We start from the raw sequence: 14,256 nt of genomic DNA, 5'->3' as shown, positions 1-14,256 counted from the left end.
AAATGTTTTTTCTAATAACTTAATAGAGTCATCTGATTTTTCTTCTTTAGCCTGTTATTGCAATGAACTATACTGACAGATTTTCAAACATAGAATCAGCCATGCATCCTCATTCTGCTCGTTTGGGGTTTATTTTGCTATTTTTTCCTAGGTTTTTATTTTATTTTATTTTTTTGACACGGAGTCTTGCTCTGTCACCTAGGCTGCAGTGCAGTGGCATGATCTCAGCTCACTGCAACCTCTGCTTCCTGGATTCAAGTGATTCTCCTGTCTCAGCCTCCCAAGTAGCTGGGACTACAGGCACCCACCAGCACGCGCAGCTAATTTTTTTATTTTTAGTAGAGATGAGGCTTCACCATGTTGGCCAGGCTGGTCTCAAACTCCTGATCTCAAATGATCTGCCCACCTCCAAAAGTGCTAAGATTACAAGTGTGAGCCACCGTGCCCAGCCTCTTTCTAGCTTTTAAAGGTGTGAGCTTCGATTATTGATTTGAAATCTTTTTTCTTAATGTAAGAATTTAGAGATTGAAATTTCCCTCTCAGCATTTCTTTAGCTGTATCTCACATATTCATTTGTGTGTGTGTGTGTGTGTGTATCTAGATCACAAGAAATTTGAGAATAAATAATACACTGCTAAATAACCGAAAGGCTTTTGTGCAGACACATTTATTTTTATTTCTCTTGGGTATTCTCTAGGAGTGTAATTGCTGGATCATATGGTAATTCTATGTTTAAACACCTGAGGAACTGCCAGATTATTTTCCAAAGCAAAAATACCATTTTAAGTTTCCACTACCATATAAGGGTATCTCAATGTGGTTTTATTTGCATTTTCCTGATTATTCATGACATGGAGGATCTTTTCATATGTTTTTGTAGAAATATCTACTTAGATACTTTCTCTTTTTGAAAATTGAGTTATTTGTATTTTTATTACTGAGTTGTAAATGATTATCTATCTATCTATCTATCTATCTATCTATCTATCTATCTATCTATCATCCATACCAGTTCCTTCTCAGATATTATAATTTGGAATATCTTCTCCCATTCTGTGAGGTATTTTTTTTACTTTATTATCCAAGGTCATGAAGATTTATCCCTACATTTTCTTTTAAAAGATTTATAGTTTTAGCTCTTGCATTTAAATCTTTGATCCACTTTGAGTTAAATTATTTATATTGTATATGTATGTGGCTATCCAGTTGTCCCAGAATCATGTTGAAGAGACTATTCTTTCATCATCGAATGGTCCTAGCATGCTTGTTGAAACTCAGTTGACCACAGATGTGTGGATTTGTTTCTTGACTCTCAATTATATTCCATTGATGGGTACGTCTATTTTTATCAGTACTGAATTTTCCTGGTTACTATTGCTTCATAGTTAAGTATTCCTTTGGATATACCCAATAATGAGATTGCTGGGTCAAATGCTAATTCAATTTTAAGTTCTTTGAGAAATTGCCAGACTACTTTCCATAATGGCTGAACTAATTCCCACTAGCAGCATATAAGTATTCCCTTTTCTCCACAACCTTTCTAGCATCTATTTTTTTTAACCTTTTTAATAGCTGATTTATCAATATCTGATTGATGTGAGATGGTATCTCATTGTGGTTTTGATTTGCATTTCTCTAATGTTTAGTGACGATGAGTATTTTTTCATATGCTTGTTGACTATGTGTATACCTTCTTCTGAAAATTGTCCATGTCCTTTGCCTACATTTTCATGGGGTTGTTTGTTTTTTGCTTGTTAATTTGTTAAAGTTTTTGTAGATCCTTGATATTAGGCCTTTGTCAGATGCATAGTGTGCTAATATTTTCTCCCATTCTGTAAGTTGTCTGTTTACTCTCTTGATAGTCTCTTTTGCTGTGCAAAAGCTCTTTAGTTTAATTAGGTTCCATTTGTCAATTTTTATTTTTGTTGTAGTTTCTTCTGGAGTCTTCATGATGAAATATTTACCAGGCCCTATATCCAGAATGGTATTTTCTAGGTTATCTTCCAGGGTTTTTATAGTTTATAGTTTTAGATTTTACATTTACGTCTTTAATACATCTTAAGTTGATTTTTGTATGTAATGTAAGGAAGAGGTCCAGTTTCAATCTTCTGCATATGGCCTGCCAATTATCCCTTACTAGGCAGTTTTTGTATGAGTTTGAGTCAATCTAGTTATTAGTTATTAGATGAACAGTACCCTAAGTTTGGGTACTGTTAATGCTGCGTTTACTTTCAATGCACCCAGGCTTCTAATTCCTCTGTCACCTTGTGTTCTGGATGGACTTGTTTGCAGATTTTTCTCAATGGGTGCTTTGCCCTCTGCTTTAGGTCTTTCCTTTGCATCTCCCCTTTGTCCTTCTTTGTATCTCCCCTTTATCAGTAGTAGACTGCTGTTACTTATTACTCAGGACCTGTTAACCTGGTTGGGGCAGGGTGTGTGTGCACAGGGAGCTCTGTTGTTATGATTCAGTCACAGTCTTAGTCACTATGGTCCAGGGTTGCGGAAGTGGAGGCCTCTCAGTGGTCCTTCCCTTGGGCATCTCAGTAGGAGATCTCTAATGGTTTAGGCCCAGGACATTTTTTTATCCTTTCCCCAGTGGTACAAAAGGATTTTCTTTCTGCTCCTTTATCTGAGGAAAAGCAGATTTGCTGTTCTTTCTAGCTGCTTAATGTTTTGTTCCATATGGGAGACAGATGTGAAGGGTCTGGGTGGGGCTTTGGGCTTTTTCCAACAGTAGCTGTTGCCCACGTCCCCTAGGTCTGTACCATGAAGGAACCTTTCTCTGAACTCTCATCCTGATCCAACCTTTCTGAGAATCCAGTAAAGTCTGTGGAGAAGAGCCTGCATGTACATGTAAATTTCTTTTATGTCCATGGCTCTCTGGGGTTCTATATTCTCATGTTAGCCCACACATAGTCACTTTAGCAATTTGGCAAAAAAACTTTGAATTTTTCTTACCAGTTTATTTGGTGTCCAGCCTCTGCCCCAGGGAGGCATTTGCTCAAGGCTCACGTCTTCTTGGAGGCATCTGTTTTCCTTTAGATTTCAGATTAGCCAATTGTCCTGCAACTTCAGCTCTGTGATCAGTTCAAGAAAAGATTTTATTTTGTAGATTATACAACTTTAAATTTTTGTTGTAAGAGTGGAGATGACACTCTTTCTGAATTTTATCATCCTAAGCAGAAGCTGAATTTCCCTGGATGTATTTTTAATATAGAGCTCATAGGATTTGCTAATCTATAGAGTGAGAGAGACAGAGAAGTCAGGGATGTTCCCAAGATTTTGAGGCTAAGAGACTGGAATAATACATTGCCGTCAAGTGTGTTAGAAAAAGCAGCACATGGAGCACCTTTGAATGGGGAGATCAGGAGTTTAATTTTGAATATGTTGAGTTTTAGGGCTGTAATTGGAAACCCTATTGTCTCTCATAATACTTCTGTTTCTGAGTGTGATGCTTAAAAACCTTCTCTGTTCTTCAAAGCTTCCACCTTTAGATAAATAGCATATTTTCTAAAGGAAAGGCTCCCTGCACTTCCAACAGGATTGCGAATGAATAATAAGGGTCTCCCCCATCTCAAGAAGGAAGAATAATGAGGACCTTCAGACATGCATTCATGAAGGTGGCACATGTTTCTAAGGACAGGAGTCTGGTTTCTTGAATATTTCCTCAAGAAGATAAGTTGCTATGCGAATAATGAAATTTTGTTAGAAGCAAGTATTTCTATTGTCTTCACAAGTTGAGAAGGTCAAGGACAGTTGAGCCCATGGCAAATACCTCCAGGACCTTAGACTACTTAAGCAGAACATGGGAAGAGGCTGCAAAAACAAGTTGTGCCTGCATTAGCAACCACCCACCTCCAACCTACATAAGTAGTTGAAAAGTACAGAGAAGCAGGGAAAGGAAAGATCTTTGGAAGGAGTTGTTAAGGGCTGTAGCAATTTTCCTAACATCCTCAGGGTTAGGAGTAAGGGGGAAGCACCTGAAACCAAGCAAGAGAATGTTCAGACAACACTTCAGAGATTTTGACACTTATGCCAAGGGTTTGGGAGAGCAGAAGGGTTTGTACTAGAAGCTGTCGCTCCAATGGCCTAAGGAAGAAAAACAAAGAAAGAGGCAGGGCTGCACTGGGGGCAGCTGCACTTCCTCCAGTGGTGGGAAGTTCAGAATTCATTTGTAGAAGTTCCATGTCATTACACATGACTCTCCTATAAATACTGAGAGTCTCCATCAGCCAGCACAGTTTTCTGTGATGTCTGGCCACATCCCAGTCACTTCAAGGAGTCTGATCCATGTCGTAACAAATATCCCAGTGAAGGGCAAAATACAGCTTAGTTCATGATTTTTGCAAGTGAGAATGGAGTAAAAGCTAATCAGATCCAAGGTTTGGTTATCATTTGAACTCAACATTATGTTCTTGTCAACTGAAAAAAGAAAAGAAACTGATAAAAGACAACTGATAGAAGAAAAAGAATTTAGGCATACATCTTGCCCAAGCAGAACTAATTTGGAAGGCTTTCAGGGAAAAGGCTTCTTAGAAGCATGAGACCAGAATGGGGAGCACTTGTGTATACATTTCCACTTAAGTTTTTCCATTTTCCTTCTCTAATATCTTCTTTTGTATAATAATTGCTTCTCTTTATAGGCACAGACTCAGAGATTAGTCATTACCTTGGACTTAAACTTTGTTTTTTTTCAAATGTATACACTTATAGGTTACTACCATTTTTCAGTGGCCTCAGGAAATCTACTATTTTGAAGTAAAGTAACATCATAGAGTATTTTATGTACCTTCATTGTCTTTTACTGGCTTGATGAAGCCAGTCACGGCCCCAACCCACTCTTATTTTTTTTCCTTAAGCAGATGAAAGGAAAGTTGCCCTTATTTTTTCTAGAAATCTATCTTCTTCTGACATGTTGGAGGGCTTATGTATTTTGTTTTATTCTTGTTCAAAGTCTTTAGCTTAAGCTATGTCAAGGCTGTCTATAGCAGCTGATTTCTGCTTACTGCTGGGTCTTCAATTCCTGTTCCTCCTGCCAGAAAAGAATGGTTGCTGATGCTACTTTAGAAAGTGAAGTTATTTGCCTTTTCAGATAAAATAAAGACAGCTCTGAGGAGACTGCAGAATCTTTTCACATGGTGAATATAATAGGAAGAAAGGAAGTGAGGGAGGGAGAAAAAAAAGAAAGGTGGGAAGGAAGGAAGGAAGAAAGGAAGGAAGGACAGAGAAAAAAGAAAGGAAGGAAGGAAGGAAGGGAAAGAAAGAGAAAGGGAAGGAAAGAAAGAAAGAAGAAAGAAAGAGACAGAAAAGAGAGAGGGAGGGAGGGAAAGAAAGAAAGAAAATGAAGGAAGGGAAAGAGAAAGGGAAAAAGAAAGAAGGAAAGAGAGAAGGAAAGGAAAGAGAAAGACAAAGAGAAAGAAAGAGAAAATAAAAAAATAGAACTCTCTGTCTGATAGAACTAGACACTGCTCAAGGAGGCCTGGGTGTGACTGTGACACAGGCTCTGGAACCACAGGATAGACCAGTGAACTCCTTTTTCTTGCCAGGTGAAGTCTGTAAGATTTTGATTTGTATGTGAGCTGGAATAGAATTGTGCCTTCAAATAAGTGACTTTTCTAACTTTAGGTTATACATGGTGTGATACTAACTTAAAAATAAGTGTATTTTCCTTCAAAGAAACTGTTTCTTACATACAGCAATTTATAACTTAACAACAGTGAAGTTCTTGGGTGTCTTGTTTTGCATTCCACAGGTAAAGAGAGCTGAATTTAACACTGGTTGCAGGAAAAAAATGCACAAGTGCATTTTAATTTCTCAAATTTCTTTTCTTGGATATGTAATTTTAAGTATATATGACACCAATTAAATAAATATCCTATACATTGCCTATATATAAGGCCTCTTCTGGGGAATTTGGAAGTTACCGATGTTTTTAAGGAGCGTCAGTTCTCATGAATGAAATAGCTCGTGTACAGGATGATGAGCTATTCATTAAACATAATCATTGTGCAGGGAAGTAGCAGGGGTGGTGTTTTGTTCAGAGTTTGTATCAAAATACCCATTCTCTTAGGCTTAGTGTTCTCAGCAAATGACTATATTTATAACATAAAATGTGAAGTTATTTTGTAATTGGAAAAGGGGACAAAAACATGTACTGCCATTAGGAAATATCCTTTTGTGTTCAGCTCTGTCATATTTTTTTTAGCTCAGTTAATCTAACTGTATAAAATCTTTGTAAATTATGACAACTGTACCTTCTATTTCAAGTGGTGGAATGGTGCAGCTTATTTGGCTGCAGTTATAAATCAGGCACATGCAACAACCAAGTCCAAATGCATTTCTCATCACAGGTTTCTTAATTTAGTAAGAAAATTATTTTTACCAATATAAGTAATTTTACCTTCAGTGTTGCACTTGTCAACTGAATTCAATATTAATCACAATAATGTCAAATGCTTAAACTACCAGAGTGAATTTCCAAAAGACTTTTGATTTCATGAATTAAATGAAAAAAGTTAAATCATGATTTTCTATTTGAATCCCCTGATGGCATCATTTAACTGTTGACTTCTCTTAACGGAGCCAACACATTAACAACCGTTGCTTCACTTTTCATGTGTGCATAAAAAAACTTGGAGAAAGTAATGAGTATAATTAACTTAGAAGAACCGTCTTTTGATCTAAATGAAGTCATGCTTCATAGAGTAATATGTAGGCTCACCTTTTGTAGCCCTCATTTTAATCATTATCTTTTAGCACCATCTTCTTAATGTAGCTATTAACTTTTGAAGTAGATGCTGATGGTTCTTGTGATTGGCAATCTGTCTTCTGATTTCCATCTAATCAAGCTTTTCCTAGGCTGCTGGCATGAGACTGCACTTTGCTTTATCACTGAGTGCCCCTCATGCTGTTCTCAAAAAGGAGGGTTAGCTACACTGTGACCAAGTGCTAAAAAAAAAGCATTTTGCTCACTACACATATATCTCACAGCCTGTAAGGTGAGAGCATGGCAGAAGCTGCAAGTACAAAGTGGAGGTTTACTAAATCCAGCCCAGCTTCACTTAATGCAATATTGACAATAATACTCTGTTAAAACAACAACAAAAAGGACAAATACCCAAACAAACAAAACATGAGGACAACAGGTATAACCCGAGACTGTTCCTGTGAAACCAAGGCATAGGCTGATCCACAGCTGATGATAAGGATGCCAGCTCTGTGGATTAACAAGTGGGAGGGACCAAAGGAATCCCAGAGGGAGGGGTTGGCCTTGGAGAGGCAAGAGAAATTCTACAATACCAGATAAGAAAAAGTGTCAGTAGGTCCACAGCACCTGGGAAAGCCAGAGATCAATGACAGACAACGTGCAGTAAGATTCATTCAATGCTTAGCAATTTCCTGTTGTTTGCCAAGCATCAGGTATGACAATCAGTACTATTTATTCAGCATCATTACATAACAAACACTTTATCTTATTTAATCTCCACAAAAGAGTGCAAGGTAAGTATTGCTACTTCTGGTTTATAGGGGATAAAACTGAGTCCAGGAGGGGCCAACTGACTTGCCCAATTCCTGGCCACTCCCTCCTGTTCTGGGCATTTCTCCTTTGCCTCTCCCCATGTCTCTGCCTACATGAGGAGTAGATGGGAATGGTGACCTCCCATGTTAAAGGTATTAAAATCTGTGTGACTGTCTCTCCCACAGAGGTCTGATCATCGTTTTCTCCTCCCGTCAATTCTCCTCCCTTTCCAAATGACCCCTCCAAAAACACATCCTTGTTTAACTAAACCCATTTCCCCTACTGGCAAGAGAGAGGGAATGGGTTTTGATTGTGTTGCAAAAACGTCAGGGGTCCACAGCACACTTTGCATCTGATTCAATTTTATGTTTTATCATTTTATATTACTAGAGAGACTTTGTTTTTACTTTTTTAATTTAAAAAGAAAGAGGTTTATTTTGCTCATGACTGATGGCTGGAAAGTTCAAGGCTAGGCATCTGCATCTGGTGAGGGCCTCAGGCTGCTTCCACTCATGGCAGAAGGTGAAGGGGAGCTGGCGTGTGCAGAGATCACATGGCAAGAAAGGAAGCAACAGAGAGAACAGGGGAGATGCCAGCCTCTTTTGAACCACCAGCTCTTGTAAGAACCAAAATAATAAGGAATCACTTACTATGCCCACCCCCTGCCCTCTGCAGGGAGGGTATTAATCTATTCATGAGGGATCAGCCCTCATGATCCAAACACCTTCCATTAGGCCCTACCTCCAATATTGGGGATTGTATTAGTCTGTTCTCACACTGCTAATAAAGACATACCCAAGACTGGGTAATTTATAAAGGAAAGGAGGTTTAATGGACTTACAGTTCCACATGAGTGGGGAGGACTCACAATCATGGCAAAAGGCAAAGGAGACACAAAATCATGTCTTACATGGCGGCAGGCAAGAGAGCTTGTGCAGGGGAACTCTCATTTATAAAACCATCAGATCTCATGAGACTTATTTACTACCACAAGAACAGTATGGGGAAACTGACCCCATGATTCAATTCTCTCCACCTGACCCCACCCTTGACATGTGGGGGTTATTACAATTTAAGGTGAGCTTTGGGTGGGGATGCAGCCAAACCATATCAGGGATCAAATTTCAACATGAGGTTTGTAGTGGACAAACATCTAAACCATAGCAAGTAATCGATACACCTATCAATAACCAATAAGCATTTAAAAAGTTTCTTACTCCCTAGTAAATAAAGATGGCAAATTAAAACAATAAAATGTAATTTTCTATCCATCAAATTGAGAACTTAAAAAGTGAGAATTCCTCAAACTGGAGAAAGTACAAGGAACCAGACTCCCATTATCTGCTGGCAGGAGTGTAAACTGTTGCAACTTTTCCTTCACAGAAATACCTAAAAATGTTTCTATCTGTACTATTAAGAATCAGATGACAGGTTCAGAACAGTGCATATGATTTGCTCTCATTTAGAAAACTTACCAGTGGTCACCTCTGGAGAGTGGGACTGAGGGTCTAAGTAGAGACGGAGGTTTTGTTTTGTTCTGTTTTTGAGACGGAATCTCACTGTTGCCCAGGCTGGAGTGCAGTGGTGTGATTTTGGCTCACTGCAACCTCCACCTCCCAGGTTCAAGTGATTCTCCTGCCTCAGCCTCCCGAGTAGCTGGGATTTCAGGTATGTGCCACCACGCCTAGCTAATTTTTATATTTTTGGTAGATATGGGGTTTCACCATGTTGGCCAGGCTGGTCTCAAACTCCTGACCTCAGGTGATCTGCCTGCCTCGGCCTCCGAAAGTGTTAGGTTTACAGGCATGAACCACCGCGCCTAGACAAGGGAGCTTTTTTAACCACACGATCTTAGGTGACTCTTTTTCTTACTATGTACATATATACTGTTTAAGTATTCAAATTTTAAAAACAATTTTTAATTTTAAAAATCTCAACTTGAGTTTATCTGAGATTTCAGCTCATAAACATTCACTGCAGAGTTATTTCTAGTATCAAAAAGATGCAAATTTCATATCCAACAATTTGGTATAAGTTGGAAAAAAATAAACTAAATATTAAAAACCATATTGTGGAATATTTTGCAACATAGGCAAAAATTCAAATACAGTAAATGAAAACCCAATTATAGATTATATTTCAATCTCCAATTGTGTAAAAATAATATATGTACACATATATGGTGAGGTCTCACTCCGTCTTCCAGCCTGGAATGTAGTGGCATGATCATCGTTCAATATAGCCTCAAACTCCTAGGCTCAAGGATCCTCCCACCTCAGCCTCCCAAGTAGCTGGGACTACAGGTGCATGCCAGCATGCCCTGCTAAACTGTATGTTTTTGAAGAAACAGAGTCTCACTATTTTGCCCAGGTCGTGCTTGAGCTCCTGGCCTCAAGGGAGCCTTCTGCCCTGCTCACCCTGAAGATCTCAACTTAAAAGCCATATCCTGGCCAGGCACGGTGGCTCACGCCTGTAATCCCAGCACTTTGGGAGGCTGAGGCAGGCAGATCACGAGGTCAGGAGATCAAGACCATCCTGGCCAACACTGAAACCCCATCTCTACTAAAAATATGAAAAATTAGCCGGGCATGGTGGCACACGCCTGTAGTCCCAGCTACTGGGGAGGCTGAGACAGGAGAATTGCTTGAACCCAGGAGGCAGACGTTGCAGTGAGTGTAGATTGCGCCACTGCACTCCAGCCTGGGTGACAGAGCAAGACTCTGCAAAAAAAAAAAAAAAAAAAAAAAAAAAAAAAGCCATATCCTGGAGGAGGCAAATTAAGTCACATCTGCCAGGCAGGTATTCCCTTTTCTTACACCAGGTATCTCACATGATAATTACAAATACATGTGCCTCTCAGCCAACAAATATTTATTGAACTTTACTCTGTGCCAAGCAATGTAGTTGGTACTAGAAATTAGGGGGGAAAATTCTTGTTCTTGTGTAACTTGCACTCAAATAACTATAAGGTTACACCTGTGCTAAGTGCTAGGAACCAGTGTGTGGTAGTCCGAAAAACTCATGAAGAGGTAAATTGTACCACAGAAACTAGCAAGGATTGCCCTAATACAAGAAATCCTAAGGAGGGAAATTAACCAGACCAAAGAGGGCACCGTTACCCAAGGAACCACACATTCAAGAAGTAAAAGGCCAAAGAGGCTGCAGCAGAGACAAGGGGAGTGTCCTGGAAGATGCCAGGCCATGCCAGGCTGCCTGCACATGAAGAACGTTGTTGGTCTGTTGTCTGGAAACAATGGGGTTATTGAGCGCCGGGCAGAAGGAGGATCATACCAGATTAATAGGGACTTCTCCCCTCTGGGCTGAGAGTTTGTGTGTCTGTCTCACGCAGTGGCATCCCAGGAACCCAGAATAACACTGCACGTAATAGGTGCTCAGCAGGGTACCGGCCTAGGTGAACGGTGGGGGGCTGGCTTCTGATGGGCCACACAGGGACACAACTCCAGCGGCGGCCCAAATCCATGGCCCCCAAATCCCAGAGTGGCCTCAGCGGGGCAGGGAGGGAATCCCATGGCTGCCCCGCAGACCGCCCCTGCCCTCCAGGTCCCCATGCTGCTGCCAGCCTCCTGCCCAGGCTTGGATTCCCAGGGGCCTTGAGAAACCGAGAAGCGGCCTCCTCCCGGGTTGGCGACGTCGCAGGACCGGGACGCTGAACAAAGTCTCCCCACTCGGCATTCATCTCCCGCGGTGGGCCGCACCAGACTCTGGAAGTGCCGAGACTTTGTTTCTTCAAGAGACAGGGTCTCTCTGTATTGTCCACGCTGTCCTTGAACTCCTGAGCTCAAGTGGTCCTCCCACCTCAGCCTCCCTGGTAGCCGGGACTACGGGTGCATGCCTTCATGCCTGGTTACCAGAGGGACTTACACACACACACACACACACACACACACACACACACACACCCCTACTGAACTACTTTTTAGAGAAGTTTTAGGTTCACAGTAAAATTGAACAGAAAGTACAGGGAGTTCCTATATACCCCCTTGGTGTTGCACACTCTATGAATGTATAATAACATGCATCCACCATTGCAATATTGTACAGAATAGTTTCACTGTCCTAAAAATCCGCATGCTCCACCTAGTCCAGGTGGCGCGAGCTGTCTTTCCTTCTTTCTTTCTTTTCTTTCTTCCTTTCCTTTCCTCTTTCTTTCTTTCTCTTTCTTTCTTTCTTTCTCTTTTTCTTTTCTTTCTTTCTTTCTTTTCCTTCCTTCCTTCCTTCCCTCCCTCCCTCCCTCCCTCTCCCCCTCTCCCCCTCTCTCTTTCTCTCTTTCTTTCTTTCTTTCTTTCACTCTGTCACCCAGTCTGGAATGCAGTGGCATGATCTCCGCTCACTGCAACCTCTGCCTCCCGGGTTTAAGTGTTTCTCCTGCCTCGGCCTCCTGAGTAGCTGGGATTACAGTTGCGTGCCACCATGCTGTGTTAATTTTTGTATTTTTAGTAGAGGCGGGGTTTCACCATGTTGGTCAGGCTGGTCTTGAACTCCTGACCTCGTGATCCACCTGCCTCGGCCTCCCAAAGTGCTGGGAATACAAGCGTGAACTACCGTGCCTGGCCCTAGCCTCTTTTCTTCCAACCCCTGACAACAATTCATCTTTTTCCTGTCTCCATAGTTTTGCCTTTCCCAGAATGTCTCATAGTTGGCATCATACAATATTTAGCCTTTTCAAATCTGCTTCTTTCATTCAGTAATATGCATTTAAGCTTCCTCTATGTCTTTCCATGGCTGGATAGCTTATTTTTCAGTGCTGTATAACATTCCATTGTCTGGATGAAGCACAGTTTATCCACTCACCTACTGAAAGACATCTTGATTGCTTCCAAGTTTTGGAAATTATGAATAAAACTGCTATAAACATCCATGTGAGGTTTTTGTGTGGAAATAAGCTTTCAACTCATTTGGATAAATACCAAGGAACACAACTGCTGGACTGTATGGTTAGAGTGTGTTTGGTTTTGTAAGAAACTGCCGCCGGGCGCGGTGGCTCAAGCCTGTAATCCCAGCACTTTGGGAGGCCGAGGCGGGCGGATCACAAGGTCAGGAGATCGAGACCACAGTGAAACCCCGTCTCTACTAAAAATACAAAAAATTAGCCGGGCGCGGTGGCGGGCGCCTGTAGTCCCAGCTACTCAGGAGGCTGAGGCAGGAGAATGGCGGGAACCCGGGAGGCGGAGCTTGCAGTGAGCCGAGATCGCGCCACTGCACTCCAGCCTGGGCGACAGAGCGAGACTCCGTCTCAAAAAAAAAAAAAAAAAAAAAAAAGAAACTGCCAAACTACCTTTCAAAGTGGATATTCCATTTTGCATTCCCATGAGCAATGAATGAGAATTCCTGTTGCTCCATATCCTCACCAGCATTTGCTGTTGTCAATGTTTTGAACTTTGGCCATTCTAATAGACGTGTAGTGGTATCTCACTGTTGTTTTAATTTGCAGTTCCCTAATGACTTATGATGTTGAACATCTTTTTATATGCTTACTTGCCAAGCTGCATACTGTCTTCTCTGGTAAGGTGTCTCTTAGGTCTTTTGCCCATTTTTCAATCAGATTGTTTGTTTTCATATGTTTTTAGAGTTTTTTGTATATTTTGGAAAACAGTTTTTTAAAATCATTTATGTCTTTTGCAAATATTTCCTCCCAGCCTGTGGCTTATCTTTTCATTATGTTGACATTATCTTTGCAGAGCAGTCTTTAATTGTAATAAATTCACCTTATTAAGTTTTACTTTCATGGATTGTGCCTTTGGTATTGCATCTAAAGTCACTGCCACACTTAGGGTCATCTAGGCTTTCTCATATGCTATCTTCTAGGAATTTTATAGTTTTGTGTTATAGTTAGGAATGTGATCCATTTTTTAGTTCATTTTAGTGAAGGGTCTGTATCTAAATTCTTTTTTGTTTTTTTTGGCATGTGAATGTCCAGTTACCCCAGCACCATTTGTTGAAAAGTCTACCTTTTCTCCTTTGTATTGCCTTTGTTCCTTTGTCAAAGATCAGCTGACTATATTTATGTGGGTCTATTTCTGGGCTATCCATTCTGTTCTTTTGATCAACTTGTCTATTTCTTCACTAATACCACACTGTCTTACTTACTGTTGCTTTATAGTAAGTCTTGAAGTTGGGTAGTGTCAATCCTTTTTCTTCTCCTTCAATATTGAGTTGACCATTCTGTGCCTTTTGCCTTTCAGTCTAAACTTTAAAAGCATATGGTGATATCCACAAAATAAACTGCTTGAATTTTTACTGGGATTGTGTTGACTCTATACATCAAGTTGGGAGAACTGACATCTTGACAATATTGAGTTTTCTTATCTCTGAATATGAAATACATCTCCATTTATTAAGTATTTTTTTAATATGTTTCATCAAAATTTTATGGTTTTCTTCATATAGGTCATGCACACATTTTGTTAGATTTATACTTCAGTATTCCATTTTGGGGTATGCTAATGTCAATAGTAAAGTGTTTTTAATTTCAAATTCCACTTGTTCAGTTATTGCAGATTTATAGGAAAGGGGCTGACTTTGTATATTAACTTTGTATCCTGCACCCTTACTACAATTACTTAATATTTCTAGGAGTTTTTGTTATTGTGGTCAATCGTTTCAGATTTTTCACATAGGCAATTATGCCATCTGTGAACAAAGGCAGTTTTATTTTTTCCTCCTTCCCAATCTGTATTCCTTTAATTTCCTTTTTTTGCCTTATTGAATTAGCTTGG

The 14,256-nt window shown here is 40.2% G+C and overlaps 1 long non-coding RNA gene across 5 annotated transcripts in view; it reads right to left on the bottom strand.

Annotated features, from left to right (window-relative positions):
• LOC105481631 (uncharacterized) overlaps positions 1–14,256 on the bottom strand; it is a 60,007-nt gene that overhangs the window by 23,983 nt on the left and 21,768 nt on the right. For all 5 annotated transcript variants that reach the window (XR_011613471.1, XR_011613473.1, XR_987054.3 and 2 more), the window contains exon 2: positions 2,959–3,077. This is a non-coding gene — a long non-coding RNA (uncharacterized lncRNA). The remainder of the gene's footprint in view (positions 1–2,958; positions 3,078–14,256) is intronic.

This window comes from Macaca nemestrina, chromosome 15 (assembly GCF_043159975.1).
Source record: "Macaca nemestrina isolate mMacNem1 chromosome 15, mMacNem.hap1, whole genome shotgun sequence".
Lineage (NCBI taxonomy): Eukaryota > Metazoa > Chordata > Mammalia > Primates > Cercopithecidae > Macaca > Macaca nemestrina.
The sequence above is the reverse complement of the archived record's forward strand: the minus strand, read 5'-3'. Positions and strand labels throughout refer to the sequence as shown.